This window comes from Zonotrichia leucophrys, chromosome 5 (assembly GCF_028769735.1).
Source record: "Zonotrichia leucophrys gambelii isolate GWCS_2022_RI chromosome 5, RI_Zleu_2.0, whole genome shotgun sequence".
Taxonomy (NCBI): Eukaryota; Metazoa; Chordata; class Aves; order Passeriformes; family Passerellidae; genus Zonotrichia; species Zonotrichia leucophrys.
Window position 1 is genome coordinate 9,614,066 of NC_088175.1, and position 19,269 is coordinate 9,633,334.

Genomic DNA, 19,269 nt, shown 5'->3' on the forward strand with positions numbered 1-19,269 from the left:
TTCAGTGTTGTTCCTCTAATTCTTCCAGGTAATGTTCCTCCTTTCTTCTCTCCTTTTTGAACCTTCTTGTTTCTTCCATGGGTATTTTAATCCTTTTTTTCCTTTTTTTTTTTTAAATTAGGACAAAGTTTTCAGATTTCTACAAAGTCAAAGGAACACAATAAAAAGGAACATTACCAGTGCTTAGAAGCATTTTACAAAAGTAAAACACAGCAGATTAAACTTTGCTTTATACTTAATGGAGCAATTTAGCAGTAGCTACATTCACCACTGGACTGAACAGAAATTTCAAGTTCAATTCAGATTTTAAGTAGATGTAAATGGTGTTTATATTTCATCTATGAAGCTCAGAGCAGCCAGAGTTTTCTGAGCAACCAAAGGAGCCAAAAAGAGTTTAACATCTCATGGCTCAGATATAGCCACTACTCACAGGGCAGAGTACACACAATACCAAACAAACAAATAGACAAAAAAAGCAGTCATGTATTGCTATTAAATGCAGCCCTGAAGGCCAGAGGGGTTGGAGTGGGATGACCTTTAAGGTCCCTTCCAAGCCCACCCATTCTGTGACCCTTAGCAGCAGCAGGTCAGCTGGCTTTGGCAGTGCATCATTGTGAGCCAGCACCTCACAACCTGCAGCTGCTTCAGAAAACCACCCACATTATAAGCAATTACCCCAGCCAAAAGGAACAGTCTAGTGAAGATGAAGGAGGAAAGGGAGCCTTCCCTTCCTGCAGAGGAAGCACAGAGATGCTCAGAGATAGCAGAGGTAGTAAGGAAGGTGATGCCTTTTGGGTAGCAGTAATGACTATTCTAGTGACAAAAATTCCCTGATATTTCCATGCTAATGTAATACTTGCTGTGCAAAATCACCACATGTCTGGGACAGGAAAGGGGGTTGTACATCATAAGAAAAGCAATTAGCAGGAAATTGCCTGTGTTCTTGTATGGCCTTTGCCAAAAATGCTATCAGGTACCACATAAATCCTTCTAACTTCAGGTATAGTCTACAGTAAAAAAAGCCATCACACAGTCCCAATCCTCCTCTCTCCTGAATACATCCTATCCTATTTCAATGCAAACATGTTGAACCTTGACCACAAGAATCACCCACTCCCATACCACATTTTTCGCCTGTAAATGCAAAAGTAAACCTCAGACTAACAGAGGTCAGTTCATTAACCCCAATTTGCAGCTTCAGGAAGTGGGGAATGGGAGATGTCCCTGCTGACATTTAGACAGTGATGCTCCCAAGTATGCTCAAAGGAGCCTGTCTGGTTTTCCCTGTGGTTACTGACAGCGTCCACAAAAACCTGGACTGATTTGCCTCTACTTACATCTTTCAACATGCAGATGCCATTTTTTAATAGACAATTCAGGTGAAAAGTTTTAAAAATTGAGTAAAACCTCAAACCATTAGCATGGCTATTTTTAAACTTTCTCCTTTTTTTTAAGCATTCTGATAACTTCTTGATGGCCAAGTTCCAAACCTCAAGTGCCAAACAGAAGACATTAGGGAGAAGAGGCAGGGGTTTCCAACATCCCTATTACTGTATACATCAACATTTAGTGATGAAATTTAGGAAGGGTAATTGCAGAAACACTTCTCAAAGAGTGTCAAAATGTGCTGAAAAAGGCAGTATGCAATGAAGCAAGATGTCACAGAAGCCTTGATTTTTATTGCCAACAGTTAAATGGAACCCAGCTGCTGTTTGGCCAACTACAATTTGAACCAAACGTGAAGGAGAATGAAATTGCAATCAATAACACAATCTTAATGCCAAATTAAATATATCCTTCACAACAAACATAGTTTTACACAAATAACTCAGGAGCATTCCATGTCCCACAGCAATACTCTAAAAATACATTTGCTTTCAGATGGGATTATATATGGCCAAGAAGTTTCTTCATAGCTCACACCTGAATTTAGAGGCTTTGCCCAGTACTGAAAGCTTCAATCAAATTAAAAACTTTCTCCCAGGTAGGATTATATCTCAACCTTATACAGATACCCTATTATTCTTGCTGCTTTGTAGAGAGAAGAAAAAAAAAAACTTTTGTGTAACTCTGTTTGATTTTTGAGAAATTAAATAAAAGAGAAAGTTTTGTTTGCACTGAAGGATGAGATTTCCCTCTGGATTTGCTGCCCTCTAGATATCTTTCAGTATAAAACTGCTGTGTTTTTTTAATGGATTTTGCAATAATCTGCTTTAGCTGAGGATGTAATGGGGGGACAGGTGAATGAGTACAAATGCAGGGAAGAGGCAGTGTTTGAAGAGTTTGTCAAGATGCTTTTTACAAGGATAAGGTGTCTCCAGACCATGCCAGTTGTCCAAAGGAAGGGGGCAGTTACCTGTGTCTGTGGGGAAGGTAAATCAGTGCTGAAGTGCTGAGTGGTGGCTGTGCTGGGACAATGTGCTCCATTTGCTCTGCAGAAGGAGCAGTGAGATTATCACACACCATTCCCACATACTGCTCCACCACTGAGTGGTAGTGCTGCTGTGAGAAAACCCATGTGGAGCCAGATTTCTTTCCCCAGAATTCCTCCCTACACATCTCTTGGATAATACAGAACTGCAAAGCTTTCCTCAGTGATGCCAAGCTCTGAGCTGGGAGTGCCACTTCACACATTCCAGATCTGTTTGATTTTCTCTGCAGCAGAGAATAAAAATATTTCAAAGACTTTTGCAGAATCTTTTTTGCTACATTCTCTGTTTCCAGGCCTGCAGTGGCTCTGATCCCTCTGTTAGGGATCCCAGCAGGGGGAAATGCTCAAGCAAAAAGGCACATAATGCAGCAGGAGACTAAGAAAAAAATGTCATACAAAACAGGAGCAGTGCTGTTGATTCATTATCAGATCATACTAGTAAGATGAGGATTAGGTAAGCAGGGGAGCCTATTAGTAAAAGATAACCATAAATAAATTCTTCAGTTTGTTCAAGGTAATTGGGAAAAAGATGTTGTTCAGATTACCCAGAGCAAAAAGACTTCTAAGGGTCTCTCCAAATGAGATGAGATAAATTGCCTCAATTATCTGTGTCTTAACCAGGGTGCTTACTATGGGAAAGGATTTTTTGGGAAAAACAGAAACACTTTATCATTAGATGAAGAAAAATATCACATAATTATTTGATGGAGAAAATAAGGCCTGACTTTTGGAGCCTCAAATCTTTGTGCAGGTATCCTACATGGATTTCAAGTAATTTGGCTATTACACAAGTATTTGTATAGGCTTCCCCCAGGCAAAATCCTGTAAAAATAAAAATGTACTTCTTTTTCTCAGCCTAGACATAAATATTCTTATTGGTTCCAAAGAAAATAACATTGCAGAAAGCACTGCTTTTGCATTTCAGTGTCTGCAGGATCTGACACCTTGACAAAATTATAAGTTGGCATGTAGAAAACACCATTCATCAAGGGAAACTAAGGGAAAAAACAGTTATTAACTCTCAAGGTCAGTGTAGGGTGATCAATATTATTAATTGCATGTGGATAAGTTGAGACAGCAGTTCAGCACTCTAGCAATTATCTGAGATTCAATACAAGTATTAAATACAGGCAGTATTCAATCATGGGTGGTTAAGAAAAGAAGCTCCCCATTCTGCTCCCCTTTAGCAGGTGAAAGAAGGTTCCTGCACAGCTGGGCACCTTCAGCCCTGTGCTCACACCAGGTGTGATGGAGGCACAAACAGACATTGTGTCTGTCCTGTCTTTCTTTACGCTGGAAACAGAATCCTCCAACTAGCAAAAAATGCCCTGCCTTGGTGATATTTCTGACTCTGCTCTAAGGTGAGAATTCCCAAGTCCAGCCAGACCTTGTGTTACCAAGTGATTGCAGCATGACTTTATCTGTGTTGGAACAGGAATCAGCAAACACGATTTCGGGGAAGAGCGAGTGCAGTAAGCACACAGCTTGCTTACACAGCACACAATACCACAGACATTTCTACCCACAGTCCCACCAATTAGTCAGAAAAAATCCCTGCTGAGTTACCTAATTTTGTCTTATACAAAATCCTAAATCCAGATTTCACTTACCTGTTCAATGTCATTTCTAAATCCTAATCAAGACAGCAAGAAAACATAAATTCCTAATTTCTAAATGCATGAACATTTTAACTTATACAATTTTATCATAACTAAAGTGTTAATCCTATCCTATTGTCATGCCTTCAGCTGATTTATCACTCCAATTTATCTTATTTGATCACTTTGTTCCCAGGCACTGACTTCTGTGGTTAAATACTTGTTATAGACTCTCACTCACCCTGTGGTTTTGGGGAATGGGAAGGATCCTGAACCTGTTCCCTCTACTTGGTTAATCTGGGTCAGATGAGAGCAGACAAACTCCCAAACAAAAATAATTTGTATTAAAATTTGCAAGAGTCCTCAAAAATATATTTTTTTAAAGTCCTTGGCTGGAATGGCCAGGCCTTGGCTGTTCTCACTGCAGCTGCTGGGAAGAAAGAATGAGCCCTACAAGGTTGTTAGTCATACCACTTGTTGCTTGCCTGAAAGGGCCTAATTTGCTTTAGTGATAAGCAGAGATGAGGAACCTGAACAGAATAAAAGTCTTGCTCTTGCTTTGGACCAGAATCTCAGGTGGATATTATTATTTATAAATTCAAAGACTGTCACTGGTTCAGAGCTAAATTTCAGGCATTCATCCAAATTAAACCCAAAGCTTAAACCTTTTGACATGAGCATTGCTCTCCACCAAGCATTTGTGTAATTAATATATCTTTTTTTTAAAAACCTTAAAAAAAACCTCCAACAACCCACAATTCAAAACTGTATCAAATGAGCTGGAAAAGTACAGAGAAAAAGAGGCATTCAGTGAGAGCCCAGAAGCCATAGCTCTGACTTACATAAGCAAAGGACAAGAAGTGTCTCTTATGTAGGAGTTTCTTTTCCTGTCATGATTCAAACTAATGGTGAAGGTGTGTTCACTTACAAGATGGATTCCAAAAGAGGGAGATTTTCCACTGACAGCATTAGCCAACCCCAATGTGCATGGGACCATCATTTTCCTCCAGTCCCACTGCCAACATCAGCTGTTCTTCCCATCAGCCTAACCCAAGTGAAATCTCTCCTTCCAGCAAATGACACCTGCTGAGGCCCCTGCTGCCCCGAGGCAGGGTTACTGACTGGTGAGGCTGCCTAAGATTTGTACTGATCTATTAAAGCTGTGACAGCATCTCGAGGAGCAAAGGGAGGGTAAAAATCAACTCAAACAATCACAAGAAACAATAGAAGTGGATGTGAAGGCAGAGGTCCTTGATTTCTGGTTATTTTAATCAAATTTTCCTATGAAAATTTGCAAGTAAGCGATGTTGGTGCTGGTTCAAAAAAGAGAGAAGTACAGAGAGCTGAGCTGAAGGAGGCACATGGATGGAGGAATTCACTTGAAGTATCCCGCTTCCAATTACACTGCAAAACCTTTTTAAGTTACCTCCCACTTCAGGATGCCAAAAGTATCCCTGTCTCCTTCCTCTGGGGGAAGTATCCCTGTCCCATCCTAGGAAGCTTGCCTTCAGCAGCTTCCCTAGGATGGGACACCCTCCCAGGTGTTTCCCCAAAGAACACTGGGTACTATTCATCCAGCAAAATAATCTCTGCTCTGTTCCAAGCTCCAGGGCAGGACAGTGAGAGACAGGGAACACAGCTGGGTCCCTCACTAGGTGTGGCTGAGCACAGGGTGCCAGGGCCTCTCCCAGGAGCACATGGCATCCAACAGGAGAGGATTCCTCAGAGGAACAGGAGTGCAGCAGCTGGCTGGCCCCAGTGGAGTGCAGTTCACTTCTGAGCTCATGCTGCAGTCGTGCCCCAAGCCCAGCAGATCAAGCAGTGATGGAACTGCAGTTTGTTTGCACAGAGCAATGACAGCTTCATGCAGCACCCCTGATGCTGCAGCCAGTATGTGGGAAGGGAAACCTGCAGTGTTTAGGGGGAGCCTTGTCTTTGTGGAGAGGAGAGACCCAGGGATCTCAACTCAACTCAATCTCAACTGCTTTTGTTCCTGTGCAAATCCCCTGCCTGTGCTGGACTGCAGCACCCTGGAGCTGTTCCTGGCTCTACTTGATATATAAGTGTGCATTTTTTCATATGGAAATCAAGAATAAATAAGTGGACTCTGTTCAAAGTTTCAGTTATTCACACTATCTAGATACAGATATCTAATTCTAATCAAAATAGCTGCAAAATATGAGATTTTCAACAATTATAGAGACAAAATATTGTTCAATGATATAGCAAGTTGACACTACTACCTTCTCACCAGAGCCATCAACCCACACTGGTGAGAGTTGGATTCTCATTGATGTAAGTAAAATTAATCCCACTGGAAGTAACTTAGTCAACATCCATTGAAGACTTACCTTTTACTTTTCTACAATTACTTCCACTTTCAAATGTCCCCAGGGTGATGAATTGTGGATTTATACAGAGTCCATTGCACTTCTCAGACTTTCACTGTTGCTGCACTTTTTTAGTTGTCCCAGTTTTTCCCCTCACATCTCCTTTTAAAACTTTGGCCATATAATTCACTTAAGCTTCTAAATGAGATACCTCTATAAAGAGCATCTGGGTCAGCCAGCCTTAATTTGAAAATGTCATTACTCCCACACTAAACTTCTCCAATCAATCCCATAGCAGCCATCATGGTTTGTATACCTCCCAGAACAATCCAAGTGAAACTGTGGGCTTTCCATCTTTCAAAAAGAATGAAATATGAGAAAGGGGAAAGAAAACACCACCCAGGTGGTGAAGACTCAAATTGCACAGGGAAATAGAATGAGAAACTATGCTCATTTCCACAGATTTTTTGGGCTGCAAAGGTGCAAAATGTTATCTGGAAAAAGGAAAAAAACAATAAGTTTTTAGCTTGTGCATGGCTCAGTTCCAACTCAACATCATTTTGCAAAGCTCAGAAATATTCAAGATGCTCCTGAGGTTCAGAGTATCATTACTGTGTCTCCCATATGGCCTCTCCTGCAGGTAACTGGAGAAAACTGTTTCTGGGTCAGTGGAGTTAACAGGATAACATCTCATCTAAAGGTGGGATGCTTTTCACTTTCTTAACCTGAAAGTTAAACAGCTGCATGCCTAGTGTCCCTCTGCAGCCAGTTTGATGAAGGCATTTTCAGAGGACACTTCTTTTGCTCCTGTAGCAGCTATTAAAATAAGCTGAATCCCTTGCCCTCAGGAGCTGCTCACCTACAATTTTAACTCCAAATGTCTCTGGGAGCCAGAGCTGTACCTTCAGCCACAGGGGACTGGGTGCAGCTGGAGATGAAGGTGTTTCCATCCAGGTGTCTGCATGTGAGTCCTGGGTGCAGGGTGCAATCTCTGGCAGAGTTTGCTGATACAGTGAGCAGACCCTGGAGAGCATTTCAGCCTGCCCTCAAGCAGACAGCTAGGTCTGACTGTGTGCAGGTGCCTGGTGTGGCCTGCAGCTTCCAGGACAGCAAAAGTCCTGTGCTAAATCTGCAGCTCTCTGGGGATGTCCAAACAACTCCAGGATATCTCAAATGGCACCAGACAGGTTTAAGCAACTGAACTGAGCCCCTGATGCTTGGACACCTCTCTGGACCACTCTGGCAGGACTGACAGACCATCATTGACTACAAACCAAGCACAGACAGCCATTTCACAGGTAGACAACTCCATGCAGATGTCAGTGTTTGCCTGAGTCCTGTTAAAACCTACCCAGGTGTTGCACACTAGTTGGGACATAGCAGCACCACAGCAAAATGCTTTTTAGCATGTGGATCCTGTAGGGGGATACAGTATGGGTAAATGAAGGTGGTATAGAATGTAATCATATCCCCTAAAGAGTTGCAGCTGAACCAATTGCTAAAGATTAGGGGCAGGCCTGATCTTAACAGGCCACACCTGTAGCCAAGAAGAACAGTGGTATAAAAGAGTGGATTGGTGGGATCTGAAGTCAGGTGGCTGCTGCAAGGATCAGGAACAGTCAGTGCTTAGAGGGGCTGCCTGTGAGAAACATTGAGGAGGTATGAAACTCTGGTGATATGGAATCCTTGCACTATAATGATAATAGAACTCTTGATATATAAGACAACATATATCCCACCACTTGCTCCCCATTTTCCCAAGGAGGACACACAGCACAAGCAAACCCCGTGTCTCTGGTCACTTGTCACTGACACTGCAGAAACAGGCCTGAGGACAAACCCTGCTCTGTGGGTTAATTAGTGTTAGCTCATTGTTTAAAAAAATTCGGTTAAGTCATTGATATAAGGGGAGCAGAACCTGAGCCCTGGAGGAAGCATCTCCAGCAGAGTCATTAACAAAGCTTAAAGAGTCTCACAGTTCCTGCTCTGGCATCATGACCACAGCCCCTGTACAAACTGATATAAAAGGTCAGGGTCTCCTCCTGTCTGCTCTGCCCTAATTACAAGCAGAAGAGAAATGTAAATGCCTCTTTGCATTTCATCAGAAAGCACATGGACTTGTGCTATCATGGTAATAAAGGTAATGCACATTTGCTGAGCTCCAGTGGGCTATATCAACAAAAGCAGCATGTTTGGAGCAGTGTATTTTCTCAACAGCTACACCAGACTCTGGATACTCTGAGCTGTGCTTCAATGTGGTAAAGAAAATAAGTACTTTTGGTTCAAACTCAGTATCATTCAACTGGCTGTTTATAAAGAAATGGCAGGAGATGTTTAAAATATGAGTGCAAGGACAGGCTCTTCAATCTCATGAACCAATCTAGAGTTAAGTGAGTGAATCACTCATCTGCTCTGTGAGCTAATAAGAGGAGAAAATCAACTCTGAGAAACCAATTATAGTTCAACACCACCATCCTCCAGGATGTGATCTCAATGTCAAGTAAGTCTCCCAAAATCAATCTCTGGGACTCGCTGGGAAAGTTCTCCATGCCAGAATAGAGTAAATTTGTTTTCAGAAGATCTAAATGGACACATCCAAATCAAAAAAGCAAAATGGCAACACAGCATGGTCAACTAGAAGCAGACATCTAAAAACCAGGAGTTAAAATTACAGCAGTCAGATGAGATTCAGCATTTGAAATGCCAACCAAAGCAGGAGAGTGAGCAGAATGAAGTATTAACCCCACTACACTACAATGAAACATGGATTTGGTTACCTCATAAACCTCAAGGTTTATCTATGAGAGGTTCCTGTCATATTCTCAGGATACCAGCTCCCAGTATTCTTTAGAAAATATGTGGTAGGGCTTCATTGTGCACTCTTTATGATCTCCACAAGAAAAAATAATAATGTCAAACAATAATCTAGAGGGGGTTCAGAAGCAGTGTTCTATTTGGGATTGCTCATTTTGTGCTGAATTTGGAGACTGCACTCCCTGGTGGAATACCTCAAAGCAGAAAGGACTTTAAACAGCCAGGGCTCAGTACTCACAGTCCCTGAAGTCCTTGCAGTAAGAAGATCCCTCTGAAAGAGAGAGGCTGTATTTCATCCTCTGTGCCAGTTGCTATATAAACCACCATGGCCCTTTGCCTGCATTTGGAAGCCCCAGGCCTGATTTTCAAAGAGACCAAGCACCTAAAGTTCCAGCTGAACTCAGCAGTTCAGGAAAACAAACTCGCAATAGCTGACCAGACAAAATTATATCCCTCTTCTGAGAAAAATTTGATTTAATTTTCTTTTAACTTTGGCTTCTCCAAACAGAAAACTATATAGTAAATTCTCCTCAACATGAGATTTGAAGTCATACTCTCCTATTACAGCTTTTTTTGTGAGGTAAAAGATTAAAAACAACTTTTCCACCAGACTGAAGACCCTTTAGCCTTGGGGGAAGGGGACAGGAAGAAAACAAGTAACCACAAGCTGTATAGTGACAGTTTGCCTTATGCTGGCAAGATGATCAGGAAACATGTAGGCATTCTTCTGCTAGGTGGAGCCCAGATGAACAGTCACAACTTGGTCATCTTAGAGGAGTTCACAAGACATTAACAATAATTAACACAAAGCTTTTCCCCAAGATTGTATCTGTAATCTCTATTTCCTACTCCTTACTCCTGCGACTGAGGACAATTTTCTTTGTCTTAATGATGAATAAAGTGGTTTTGAGAACTGCTCTGGGCAACCATCACTGAGATCTTATTGTTTTATCTAGCCCAAAGTAGTTTTGGGTGAGGGAAGAAATGTCAGAGCTGTCTGCTATCCTGCTGATGTTGAAATAACAAGATCACGACATGTTGGTCTGAGTCTCAGACATGAAAACCAGCTCAAAGAAGCTTCTGCTGATGGCATTGGTGTGCAGGTGGCTCAGGTTTTTCGTAGGGTCTTACTTCTCTTGAGCTTTGACAGTTGTGGGTGTTTTCATGAATGGGAAGAAAGGACCCAAACCTACTGACCCTGAAGCATTAGCCATTCAATTCTGCTGTGGATCTTGCATCTGGAGAAGCCCACAAGCCTGTAAATCAGCAAACTGTCACATCAAGCAGCTGAATTACTGTGTGATGACATGAGCCACAGCATCCCATGGCATCAGAGAGGGGAGATTTTCTTGCAGAAAAGAGCATTGAAAAGGCTGAGCAGTGGGACCCAGGGGACTGCTGGGGAGCTGAGTGAATCAGCCATGCTGCTCTGCTCCATGCTGCCGTGGCAAAACTGACTTTGCATCTAAATTAGCTCATTTAAAAGTGTCCTGGGCACCTCTGCACCATCCTTTCCTCCCTTATGTGACTGCATAAGAAAATTTAAAGGAAAAGGTAAAACACAGTCTTTCTAAAATCTACAGCCTAGTTTATCATCCATAAATACAGCACTTCTCCAGGCATTTCCTGGCTGATGCTGTTCCCCACCAAATACCCAGAGAAATCCTCAAGTGCTGTATACTAGAGGTTATTAATACAAAAATAATTGCACAGAACAGACCAAAGAGAAAAAGGTTATTCCATAGCAGGTTATTCCATAAGCCTAGAAAAACTTAAATAGTTTTTGTTATAGTTTTTGTTACTATAAATCAGTATTTCCTGATCAGCAGAGCACACTGAGGTGGTGAGCTGTACAAATCTCAAGAATGAGGCACAGCATCTTGTGCCTTCTAATTAGTTCTGCTGGCATAATTGACTCTGGCTGGGCACCAGAGCTGGCACAGCTGTGAGCTGACAAGGCTGTGAGGAGGCAGGAGCAGGTACAGAAGAAGATGGGCAACAGCAGCATCACACACCTGTGAGAGCAAGGGAAGACACTAGGGCTGAGGGAAGAATACATAGAAAAGATGAGAAGAAATAGAGAAGGACTGACAGGCAAAAACAAGTGAGAAAGAAGGAGGTAGTAGTTCTGATGTCTGCCTGAAAGAGCAAAGAACCTCTGGTTGAAGTTGATGAAAACTGTGCATTTGTATGAATACTCGTTAAAGATTTGGTGGTTGGTTGTTTGGGGTTTTTAAGCTGTTGCACAAAATCCTACTGATTTTTTTTTTCATGGTGACATGGTCAGTTTGTCAACCTTCACTGACAGAACAGAAGCAGGGAAATACCTCTGAAACAGGATATGGGAACAAAGAACACAATAAGGAGTCCACAAATGGTCTCAATTTGCATAAAATTAAGATAGGAAAAAACTATGTTTTTAAGGGTAAAGGTATGGATTCTTATGGATTCCCTCTAAGGGAAAAGGTATGGATTTTTCTCTCAGTGCATCCAGAGTATTCTCTATAAACATGCAGGGTTTTTGTTAAACAATGTTGACATTGATATTGTATCTAATTAATTCACACATAGCACTGGGAGGGAAAAGTAACACATTCCCTCTTATTTCTTCTTCTGAAATTAGATGCTTTGTTGTATTCATTTTCTATTTTGCTATAACCAAATTCCTTCTTTAATTTTTTTTAAATAGTACCAGACCTGCTTCTAGTGAGTGACAGTAGTAAAAAGCATTCTGCCAGCCAGCCCCTGCCTTTACCTAACAATTCAGAAGGTCTTAAATGTTTTGTTCATATTTTTCTGTCCCCATGAATGCCTTCACCACAAAGATGCTGCCTTGGTGCTACCCCCAGGAAGAGCTTCCCACCACAGCTGGCACTGATGCTCCTCAGCTGCTGGCCTCCTGCAGTTCCCCACAGCAACCTCTCTGTCCTCTGTAGGACTTCAAATTTAAAAGAATTGTGTAACCTTCTCACCAGTGTTCACCTTTTCAGACCCATGAGCCTGACAGACACACAGAAACAAGCTCTGCTCTGCTTTCTCAGGGGCTGGAAAGGGGTCACTCATCCCCTCGTTGGTGTCTCACCTCCCAGGACAGCTGAAGGCAGGGTTTGGCATCACAGGGGGGGATGTCACTGTTGCACAGCAGGAACAAGTCATAGGCCTGATGCACCATGGAGATGTCAAGGGTGGTCTGGGCTCCTTTGGGCATGCAGCCCAGCACAGTCTCATCAGACAAGAGATTTGCAGCAAGCTCTCCTCTCTTTGTTTCACAGTATCCTGCCTAGGCCAAAGAGCCTTTGAGGTTTATCTAAATTACAGTGGTCCCTTCTTATTTGCCCACTATGAGTGTGTCCCTGTTGGAGTTAAAACAGATTAATGTGATGAGGCATGACTCCTTCCCGCAGAAACTTTGCTCTTTAGATACTACCCTTTTTCTTTTTTTTCCCCTACTTTATATTCTGTCTTCAACCAGCTTATAAAACAGAATTGTATATCTGGGTATAGAGAGTGTGTGCTTTCTCAAATTATCTCAATCCTGTTTTCAACTCTGGGTACAACTGTTACCTTCCACTTCTCCAGCAAAATAGCTGCTTTTAATTAAGGAAGGCATATTTTTGCTGCAGATCAGCTATTTCATACTAAGCTCCTTCAAAACTTTTCAATATACCATCTGGAGCTGATGATTTGCTGCTTTTTAAATTATCGATTTGTTCCAGCTCTTCCTTCTGACACATCTTGATTACCAGAAAGGAGCAAGTCCCAGTAGGTATCACTCTGATATTCTCTGTGCTGAGGAGAGCTGCAAACAAATCATTTAGATTCTCAGCAATGTCCTTATCTTCTTTAATTTCTGCCTTTAATTTTCGATGATCCAGTTTCTGAACCAGCAGTTAATTATTCCAGCTCTCCTGACTGACACACCTGAAGCACTCTTATTTTATAACTCTAGTATTTTGTAGTGCACCATGCTTCCTTTTTATTTCCCTTTCATCTAGCCTTTACACTTATTAATAAACCAATGTATTGGAAAGCTTAGGTTAGATTTTCAGGTTGGGAAGGGTTCCCTGACACTCAGTTGTACTGATTTCCTCTTTGTTTGCCCAGTGTTACTGTTGTTGGCAACATACATGTCCTCCAGACTCTATTATTGTTCTTAAGTGGAATTCATGGCATCTTCCTCTACTCTTCCCTCAGGAGCTTTTGTGACAAATCCTCTCAACACAACCAGAGCCCAGATGCTCTGAAATTTCAGACAGTTTTTTTTGTATTTATTTCCCACTAAGCAACAGGACTACAGGCACCTACTCCTTTTGTAATCCTTTCCAAAGGCAGTATTTGGACAGTACCTGGCAAACCTGGGGTGTGTAATCCATACCAGCAGCAAGATGGTGTTGGAAACTGCTTGTCTGCAATAGTGCAGTGATTAGGGTACTTCCTTCCAGACATGGAAAGGCTGCATGGCAGGGAGGTCAAGCCATCATTGCCCATCTCAAGTGAAGCACTTGGGCACCTGGCAGGGGGAAGAGGGCACACCCTTCCTCTTGCTGGGACAGGGTTCCTGGCTCAGAGAGACCTGCAAAGCTGCTGCGGTGAGAGGAGGCCTGGCACTGCAGCTTGGTGCTCTGGGGTCTCAGAGCAGAGAGGTCTCCCATGTTTGAGTCAGTGCTTCATTTCATCCAAGAGCTCCGTGCAAAATGGTCCCTAAAACAAGGTGCGTCAATTACTGTCTGGTGGCTGCTGAGACTCCTCAATATGCAGGAAGAGCTTGTCTTTCTGAGACAGAGGTGTTTGGGATGATGTTAAAGCTGTGGCCTGAGCCCTGAGCCATCTCCTGCTCAGAGCTCTCACTCCTCAGCCCCAAGGAACACCCAGCTCCTGCCTGAAAACTTGACAGTTTGGCAGAGTGAGCTGAACTGTACCTCAAGTTCACATGAAAAGCAAAGAAATTTGAACAGGCTTGCTTTGGGCTTGTTAAACTCCTTCCTGAATTGCTGTTCTTTAGTATTTTCTTCTGGTTTCCTTCTGCTGGCACACCTAAACATGGCTAGACAGCAGACTGCTTCCCTATCCAGCTCATGCCAAATCATTACTCATGTAGCAAAAGCCCCCACAAAATGTCAGCTGAGCTTTAAATCATTCATTGTTAAGGAAAAAAAAAATAGAACCCTACCAATGGCTATTGAATTGCTGTTAATGATTTAAAAAGAAAGGACTAGAATGCAGCACAACAGACATAATCCTCAAGTGGTTCTACTGCAAAGGAGGTTTGGCCATCCTCTCTCTGGTGGCTCTTTCCTCACCAGCCACTTCACCTCCACCCCTGGCCATGCTCACTTCAGCCACAGAGCAGTGGGTGCCACAAACCCAAAATGGCTCACTCACAGCACAGGGGTGGCTGCAAGCAGGGAGCCCTCGTAACCCACCCAGACACCTGCAGGAGGTTTGCTTTTGGCCTCTCTGCCTGTCAAGAAAAAGATCTTATTTTGGTTATACCCATTCAGATAAAAACCTCAGGCTGAAGAAGTGGGGAGTTACATTTATATCACATTTAAAACCCTGGTCACTGCCTGGTTACACATGCAGATTACTCAAAGACAGAAGCAACTGGGGAAAGGCCTTTGACGTTCCCTTCCATTAAATATTCCTCAAGTCCCCAGCCTGGTGACTTCATGTTGCTACAGCTACTCCCAGGGCATCCACAAACCTGTTCCAGCTCCTGCTCATCTTTCCTGGCCACGTTTGAAGCCTCTGAACCCAATGAGCTGAGAGGATGCTAACAAAACATTAAATCGACAAGAAAATGTCACCACAACCCTCTGACCCCCTGCTCTGCCGAGAGACCGAAAGAACCCCAAATTCCCCTTTGCCACCTCCGATCTTCCCACCCCGATCCGCCCTCAGGCTCGGCGCTCGCAGGGCCCACAGGTGCCCGGCCGTGAGGCGGGTCCGTGTGGGGCACGGCCGGGGCTGCCCCGGGCCCCGCTGGCGCTTACCTTGGCGAGCGGGCACGTGTGCGGGACCTGGGGCCGCCTGCCCCGGGGATGGCGCAGGGAAGCGGCAGGGAAGCGGCCGGGAAGCGGCAGGGAAGCGGCAGGGAAGAGGCCGGGAAGCGGCAGGGAGCCAGCGGGTCCCCGAGGAGCCCCGGAGCGGGCGCGCTGCTCCCCGGAGAGGCAGCGGGGCTGCGGGAGCCCGGCTGGGGCACAGCGCTGCTCAGGCGGCGGCTCCGGGCAGGGCAGCGCGCTGTGGAGCTGCTCCCCGCCGCGGCGTTACCATCTCTCGGTCCCGGCGAGCAGCAGCGCCCTCAGGCACGGCCGGCATCTCCGGCGAGGGCTGGGAGCGGCATCGCGGTGTGTGCCTGGGTCGGTAACACCGGCACCGGCTTCTCCCAAGGAAAACGAGCACCCCAAAGAGTAAAATGCAACACAGATGGAAAACAGGCAGGACTGCATTGAAAGATGCTTCTGGGTCAGGGCTGTGCCGCTTCCCCGGTCCAACAGCACCATCTCCTGGGTGGCCGTGGCCGCTCGCCCCAGAGCGTCTGCCCGGGAAGAACCTGGGCGGCTTTCCTCGGCCATCAGCGTGTCTCGTTTATTTGCAGACACTATCAATATTTTTGCAATTGTTTCCTTTCACATCCTATTGCTTGTCTCTCATGAAGTATCACAGATGGATGAGTAAATAAATGGAATACTGAAGAATACTAGAATGTGTATATTTTCTTTTTAATCAGCAGTACAAAGCATTCTTGAATACCAGCCCTAAATCTGCTCTTTTCCTGAGCTGTGAAGGTTTAAATGTGTATCCAGTCTTCATAGAGCACATCATGTGCTGCTTCTCAGAGAATGCCTATCCTTTCTTCAAGGAAAAAAATCTTCTTGAAGAGCTGTTTAGAATTTAGACAAGTGAAATTATGAAAAAGAGTAGAAATGGTAGATTTCATAGTATTACCATTCAATGGGGAAATCCTATCTGACAAGTAGTACTTCAAAGATACTCCTTGTAGTGTGTATTTGAAAGATACACTAATGATAAGTGTAAGATAAAATGCTTCTTGAGATGCACCCTGTAAAAGCATGTGGTTTTCACTCACTAGATCATAGGTTTAAGACTAAAGGCTCCAAAAATTTATTCTCTCTATAGCTATTATCATACCAGTAACAAATAACTTTTGTATTTCAGTTTTCATTAGTCTACAAAGTGAAGATTTCTTTCACTATTCTGAGGCTAAATTGTACATAAAATCCTTCATGCTTTGAAGGCTGTGCTTATATAAGTCAAAAACTTTATGATTTCTTTTAATTCAATATTCATCCAAAGATACTCATCCAAAGCCCCTTTTAACTTAATTTACTGTTAAATGCCTGGCAAAATTTTACAGAAGCTTACCTTTAAAAGATTCTAAGTAGGTCCCTCATGCAAGTTTTAAGTTAGGAGGGACAATATGTAACTACAAATACAGACATACATGCCTGCACCTAGGCAGGAACAGTCTCGTGGCTTTTTATATAAAATTGTTGCAAAAATGTAAAGAAAAAATAATTTTCCCTGTTGTTTGCTAAATTAACATCTTGTTGATTACATACAGCCCTGTGCATTCATCTCAGTTACACCCTATGACTACCATGGATTTTATGGAGTATCATGGTCTTTCCTTTGCTCCTGGCCTACTCCCTTACTTCCAGAAATACAAGGCATAACAAGAAGCTGGATGATTGGAAAAAATTGTTGAAACTAAAGCCTGAATCCACTTAGCCATTTCAGTCCTATTTTCTGTGTAACTAAAACCTGCTTTCCCTGGGAGATTCTAGGAAAGGCCTCAAGTAGTTAAATCAGCAAGGCCATGATCAGGTCACATCAGAGACAGCACTGCTTTGACAGAGCTACTAAATGAAACAAGCAGCATCCCAAAGGAAAATCCAAAACCAGATAATGAACCACAGCCCCTTACAGAGCAGTGTGTTCACCTCAACTCTTTTAGCCAAAAAGCAAGCTTGGCCTACCACCCAGCACCAGTAACAATCCAAACTCTTTCCCTTTCCTTCTTGTCTTTCCACCTTTTCTCACAGATTCCTTAACTCACAGGTGACATGTATCTTGTAACTCATGAGTGCTTTTTTCTTCCACAGTCCTGTAATATGGATATTGAACAAACCTGTGTAAGAAGATCTGGTTTGATCTTCTGGCAGAAGATCTGGCAGAAGGGACATGCAAATCAGATTGGACAGGGATTTATTGATCAGGCTGCCAGCTCTGCTTTTTAATATTGCCCTTCTTCGAGGCAGGCACTGCCAGGGTCTTGCTGGGATTCTTGGTGACAGCTCAGGAGAGATTTTCTTTGCTACAATTCTTCGATTTCATGTTCTCAAGCTTGGTTGTTTTCTCTGCACTTTGTTAGTATTGACAGGCTCCCAGAAAACTCCTGCCAAAGATTTCTAGCCTACTTTTTAAAGAGAACCAGAGAACTCAGTGAGAACATGAAAATATTTGTCAGACCTAATATAAAGTCACTTAAGTATTTCAGGGCATTTAGATGGTATAAAGTTATTTTTTTCAGAGCAGACAAGCAATGAAGAATAATGACCATGTCCAAACATTTGGTGGCAAAATTAAGGCAAGTCATTAAAGCTGAGAAACACACTTGCTGTGTAACCCCTTGATATGCCCTGAGCTGTTAACAGCTGTTTTCTCAGGAAAACAACCTTTGTGGTAATTGATTTTAATGCTCCTAACACAAAATTTGCAGCACAATAGCATGTGTTTGCAACCTGTTCCCTTTTGCTCCTTACAGGACCAGGTCAAGAAGAGCAAAGAAACATTGGTGAAACTTTGGTGAAGGTTTAAAACAGTAGATCAGCTTTGGAATATGAACAATCTCATTTCCTTAAACCAAAGCACCTTGTTTCATGTCAAAGAGGTAAGAAGTGCTAACAAGTACAAAATATTAATGTATGATCTGATGGATAAGTTGGTCCACTCAGTTCAGCCTTTCAGCACAGCAGCAACACCAAGAATATCCTCAGAATAAAATGTAAATAATTACAGTAATGGTTTCCAGTTTGGTAAACACTCATACTGCGACCCTATATTAGAGTAACAATCCCACATAAGTTCATGTGCATTCACAAGTGTGTCCCTGCAAGCTCTCAGCAGGGCAATCCAACCAAGAGGGATCCAGCAGCATCTCACCAGAGGAGCAGGCAGCCAGAATTCCTGCCTGGCACAACACACAAGAGCACAAAGAGCAGGAATGGGACTGGCAGCTCCACACACCCACCCCTGATCCTGCAATGCTCCCACCCAGCCCTGCCCCCTGCCCTATCCACCAGAGCAGACCCAGCTCACAACCAGGCAGTTTTGCCTCTCTCTTCACTGGAGATAGCCAGGGCAGGTCCCCATTTTGCTCTTGGCTGTCCTCAGCAACTTCAGTTGGCCTTCCCAAGGCCCACTCCTGACCGCTGGTTACCTCTTTGGTCTTCACTCTACAGCAGAGGAACCCAGGATGAGCAAGCAGCTGCAGCAGCTTCTCCATCCCCTCCCTCACCTCCTGAGACAAGCTGCTCCTCCTGGGGAGAGAAGAAGTCACCCTTCATTCCACAGAACCTGTCACATCCTCCTGGCCAAGGATTCCTCATGGAGCTTCCAGCTGGCACCAGGCCCCCAGTGTGAGCTCAGCACACTCACTGGTACTCACCCCATACTCCAGTATTATGAGTTGCCTTCTCCCACTGCCTAAGAGCATGAGAAAAGCAGGTGCAAATGTCTCCTCGAGAGAGGCATGGGTATTTTCCTCAAAAAGAAAAATCACTTTCTCTGTAGCATCCCTTAGGGATTGGAAATACGTGTCTCTAGTTTGAGGACAGCAGAGGATGACGAGCAGAGTGCACAATACTGTCCATCTTCTAAAATGATCCCCTAGAACTAGTTTCTTGGGGAAAATACTGTCAGTCAACAACAAAATAAAGCTCTTTGTGAGCATCTGAAGTTTACAATTTAAGAAGATGGTAATTATTTTTATTGCAGCTGGTTTAACATGATCATTTTTATTAATGTCGACCAACTGCTCATGCACGCATTGGCTGGAAATGTACAGCTTGCA

General features: G+C 43.4%; 1 protein-coding gene across 3 annotated transcripts in view; it reads right to left on the reverse strand.

The window, feature by feature from the left end:
* Nucleotides 1–15,621, reverse strand: part of TUNAR (TCL1 upstream neural differentiation-associated RNA) — a 160,589-nt gene extending 144,968 nt beyond the window's left edge. For 2 of the 3 annotated variants that reach the window (XM_064715577.1, XM_064715575.1), the window contains exon 1: nt 15,167–15,613. The gene's annotated coding sequence lies outside the window, so the exon portion shown is untranslated. Of the gene's footprint in view, nt 1–15,166 lie in introns of all 3 variants that reach the window. The other variant, XM_064715580.1, reaches the window with a different exon arrangement.
* Between the last annotated feature and the right edge of the window lie 3,648 nt (nt 15,622–19,269).